The following is a 5429-nucleotide window of genomic DNA, read 5'->3' on the forward strand; positions in this document are numbered from 1 at the left end:
AAAAAAAAAAAAAAAAAGAAATAAGAAATCTGCCTCATGAAAGTCACCATGACTAGAATGTTTGAAATGAGCCCTGGTACATAGCAACAGGTCTCTGTGTAAGGACGAGACAGCAACAGGCAGCTGTCTTATGAGGAGCAGACAGCATTGAGCTCACTTTATCCTGGTAGAACTGTCACTACTCCAGCTCTCCAGCTTTCGACTGAATCTATGGTCCACAGGCTCTCTCTCCCTGAACCTATTTTGAACTCAGAGTAGATTCCTGCACTTGAAAGTTAAAGTGAAAACTTAAAAGTCCTTAAATTCTATAAGAAACTTCTCTTATGAAGTAAAGCCCTAAGTTTTCACATTCTCCAGACATGAAGAAGAAATCTTCCTGTTTCTTAAAATTATGGGCCTGCTATTGAACTGTCAGATGACTCCAAGAGGAATTTGTCAGAGTTCCTGGGCAAGTTGAGCAACTGTCCATCAAGTTTGTTCAGTGCAGACAACAAACCTCAGCCACTCACTCTGTTTGAAGCTCCTTGAAACATTGCACTTTTATCTTTCCATATGTTGTTTTTCTTCTGCATAAAAGGAATCAAAGTAGGCAACTCAGCAGTTCAAGCCATTAACTTTGGCATGGCTCTACATCTCCCAGTGACATCTGGGGCAAATTCTTCCTTCTGTTGCCACAGCCACACAGTGTCTGGATGGGTCAACTGCCCAGTATTCATGGGTCTTCTTATTATTTGACCCCCCTCTTCATGCACATATCACAGCTCCAAGGAGAAAAAAATTGATTGGACTTAGAATACCCTCGTTAGCCCATGTCTGGATCTCCACACTGTTGTTCTCAACATTCCAGCCTGGGTCCAACGCCACTAGCTTCAGTGTGATACCTTCCTTAGGACAGACTAATCTCTGATGCTATAGCAATTCAGCCTGTTAAGGAATCAGTTCACCAGTATCTCATGGGTCTATATCTTGATGTAAGACAGTACTTCAGCAGTCACAGAGAGGTGAAGGACACTCTTGTGTGTGGTTTTATAGCCTCAATATGTGACCTCCAGAAACCATTGTCCAAAATGAGTCTCCCATACTGATCTCAACTGTTATGGAGGCTCTGAAATGGAAGTTGGGAGAATTGACTGCTGCTTGCAGTAAAGCACTAGCAATATTAATCTACCATTAGAAATTATTGTCTTCTTGAATAGCCAGTGTGCTCCTGATACTGTGTGTGTTCTAGGGCTTAGAAGAACTAAACATAGGTCTTTCCTCCAGAGGCTAAGGGTCAGAGAACTGGAGAGAAGACAAAGAAGCAACTACCTAGACAGTAAGAAGAGCAGTAGTTAGATACTGCCAATGGGAAGGAGATGGGTAGAGGCATTTCCATGAGGTACCTTACTCACAGTAGACAAATGACAAGAAAAATGACAGAATAGTCTGGGTACAGAGGTCAGAATGTGACGGCAGTCAGAAGCCTGTAGCTACCTGGTGGGTTCAGGGCCCAGTTGGGTCACAGACTAGACATAACAGAAGATGAGCTTAGAATAGGCTTGCCCAGAGGCTAGTCCTCAGAATGCAGAGCCACTAAACATGTCCCCATGACAAGAAGATCCAACTGCTAAATGTGTAATGTATACAGGAAACATCACAGAGTAGAGTCACCTCTGGGCACACTGAAGGTTTTTCAGAGTCCTGTGACATCTAAGTCAGCTATGACTTTTAGACCGACATTTGCCAAACTGCATATGAAGGAAGCCCAACACCAGCTTATGGAATTGTGATTCCAGGGAAGTCAAAGATCCCTACATGAGTGCTGAACCTAAGGCAGCCTAATCTACAAAGCCAGGCCTTATTCTAGCTGTTCTAAAGACAGTAGTGAGTTCCAAACATAGGAGAGGTGAAAGGGCTGCAGTGGTAATTGAAAGAGTCTATCTACATGTAAACTGTGATTCAAAGGGAAAAGTACACAGCTACATTTTCAGGCACTGTCAAGTAGCTTGACAGTTTTTCCTAAATGCTACATTTTTATTTGTACTCTTATTTGTAGCTAAAACAGTTAACAGGTTACAGGAAAGAAAGGGAATTCCTGTTAGCCACCTCAGTCAGAGGAATAAGATTTAAAAGAATTTCTGTCTTCTCTTAGATGGATGCTCTTCTATCATTTCTGTGGATCTGTTTAACACTGTCAATAGAGACAAGTTTCTGCTTATTCCCTGGTTCCTGTTGTCCTGTTTTCCTGGTTCATATACTTGATGCTTGTGAGGAAATGACTCTTGGGACTCCTTCCCATTGGCTTGGGGTCCCAAGTGGTTGGGGGCCTTGGAAGACCAGAGTGGTCAATTCTATCAGGTAAACTCTTTTTTCATTAAACTTGTGAATGTGGAAAGGAGAAATGGGGCAACTAAGGGAATCTGGTTCACGGAATGTCAAATATATTTTGTGAAAATTCAATCTTTAGCAGACCAACATAGATTGGAACTAGACCCCTATCAGACATATTGTCATCAGAAATAAATTAATAGTTTTCAGTAATTGTCCACTCTTCATAAGTATGTGGTACTGACAGCTAAGTGTCTTAAAATTCAAAATGTTTACCACTAAAACTTCATGGCAGATTAAAGCACTTTTAATGGCAATGTGGAAATTCTGCTCCTTTGAAACACTAGTCTCGGATCTAATTGCTATAATTATCCCTCAGTAGGGGACAAGGTTATAGGGAAGTGTAGATTCCCCAGCTGTACCAGCTGCAAAGCCTCCTGGTATCAAGAAGAAGGACAAACTGAGGACTCATGGGGTTCCTGGCATAAAGAGAAATTCAACTCCCAGGAAGGAAATCATGCAAAAAAATAAAAGTCAAGATTGAGAAAGAGACATTGAAACTTAGTTAAAATTTATCCATAGGAAACCAGAGATGACTAGGACCATAATGTGACATCTAAGGCAGAATAGAGGTCCAGTCTGTGTGGGCTGATAGATTAGATATTGTCACATATTTCAATAAACAAGAAACACCAAAACATGCATGTGTGCCAGCTCCAGGTGTGATGGGAAACACAGGACTACAAAGACATCACATGTGTGTCTCATATTTCAAACACCCTTGGAAAGTAATCTAACTTCACCTGAATGTGCCTAAGAATAAGTTTTCCAGTGAGCCAAATAATAATACATTTGATGCCTTGCCTTTAAATGCTTAAGAGTCAGAGCAAGCCCAATCCTGATTCCTTAAATAGGCAATAGGCCAGCTGGTCCTTGCATGCAGCTGTGTGAACTGAGGAAGATAACAAGACAAAATAAAGATTACCATCTGTCCATCTTTTTGCCCAGTCCCTCCATGGTCCTGAAGTAGAAAGAACAGGGAGGCAAGTCAATCTGCTAGCTGGGCTAAGCATTTCCCCTGGCCTATCTGCAAGTAGAAAAGCCACCTACATTATCGGGTACTATCATACCGCACTGTTATGAGACAAATGCAGCAGGGTATTTTTTAATTTTCTGTGGAAATACCAGTTCCAGGTAGCAACCATGGCTGTTCTCTGCATCCATCCAGAGAAAAAACTGAAATGTACTTATAGACTTACTGATAGCTAATAAGAGCAAGAAAAATTCCCTATCCTGCTTGGAGAAAAAGTAACCTGAAATTAGATAGAGATGCCAGAAGACATGACAGCTGGAAACCACAGACAATTCAACACTTAAGTCCTCTACTTATTCTGTTTCTCTGAGTTACCACCTTACCAAAAATGGTGAAACCACAGGATTAGAATTCACAACAGAACAAGAGCCTAGTGAAAGCATGGGAGAGATGGGGACAAAACACTGAGACAATTACTTCTAATTTTCTTGCCTCAGCTTCTCAAGTGAGGTATTACTGTGCATAGCAGCCTGGCTTATGTCATTCTTTTTTGCTTTTGAATGGTTACCCTGACCTGCAGGACTTAAAGAATGGGGTTCTTGAGGGAAGGGAGCAACAATGACAAATTGGATCAGGAGACACAAAGGAAGGAGACAAGACAAAAAATTCTATTCAAGTCTCAGTTTACTCTAGGGAAACAAATGGCTTGTAAAGCTACAGATCACAAAGGTATTTGCCCAGGTGCATGGGCCAATCCAGTAATATCACTTGGTTAATGTAAATGGAATGTCCCCATTGTAAAATGTCGAGAAAGAGTGTCCTCACTGTAAAAGTCCAGGAAAGCCCCCTATCATAAAATGTCCCGAGTCAATTACAGGAACAGAAGCAAGATAGCAGAAGAAACAAAAGAGTGTTAGTTAATAGATGATGGCCCCGGGGACAAGATGGAGACTGAGATGCTAGGGTCTTGTGGGCCCCAACAAATGGTAGTCCCATTCTGTAAAGATGTCATATTCTGTTTTTTTGATTTACCAGTTTGGGTTGCTCAGCCTTTGGGTCATAATGAATAACTCTGCTATGACTATTTGGAATCTAGTCTTTATATGGACCCTCATGTATATTCCTTTTAAGTGGAGGTAGGATTAGAGCAGCTGGGCTTTAGGGTAAATTTGTGATAAATTGATTGATTAACTTGTTAAAAAATGCCAGGTGGGCTTCTGATCTCTCTGGGCTGGTGTCCTGAGCAGACCTTGGGTGCAAGCTCTGAAGCCAGTCCCACAACACCCAGAGGAAGCTCCACTCCTCCCAGGCACTCTGATATGCCCAGGATCAGAGGTGAGGAGGTCTGAACATCTGTCCCAACATCTGGAGTAACTGGGACCAGAAGGACTAGGCACACAGGAACTCCGACAGCCCAGTGGCTCTGGTTCCTTCTAGTCTCTCTAAGCTGGTGTCCTGAGAAGACTTTGGCCAGTCCCACAACACCCAGAGGAAGCTCCACTCCCAGGTACTCTAACAAGCCCAGGATCACAGGATCCCAGAATCACAGGATCACAAAGACAGCTTGACTCTGAGGAGTTCTGACACAACCAGGATCACAGGAAGTACAGGCTCCAGTCAGATTTAGCAAGGGCAGGTAGCACTAGAGATAACCATATGGAGGGGGGCAAGCATAAGAAAATAAACAACACAAACCAAGGTTACTTGGCATCATTAGAACCCAATTCTCCCACCATAGCAAATCCTGGACACACCATTACAAAGGAAAAACAAGATTCAGATATAAAGTCACTTCTCTTGGTGATGATACAGGACTTTAAGGAAGACATAAGTAGCACACTCAAAGAAATACAGGCGAACACAGGTAAATAGGTAGAAACCCTTCAAGAGTTAGCACAAAAATCCCTTAAAGAACTACAGGAAAACACAATCAAACAGGTGAAGGAAATGAACAAAATCATCCAGTATCTAAAAATGGAAATAGAAACAATAAAGAAATCAGAAAGAGAGACAACCCTGGAGATACAAAACCTAGGAAAGAAATCAGGAGTCATAGATGCAAGCATCACCAACAGAATACAAGAGATAG

The sequence above is a fragment of the Mastomys coucha genome, unplaced genomic scaffold (genome assembly GCF_008632895.1).
Source record: "Mastomys coucha isolate ucsf_1 unplaced genomic scaffold, UCSF_Mcou_1 pScaffold9, whole genome shotgun sequence".
Taxonomy (NCBI): Eukaryota; Metazoa; Chordata; class Mammalia; order Rodentia; family Muridae; genus Mastomys; species Mastomys coucha.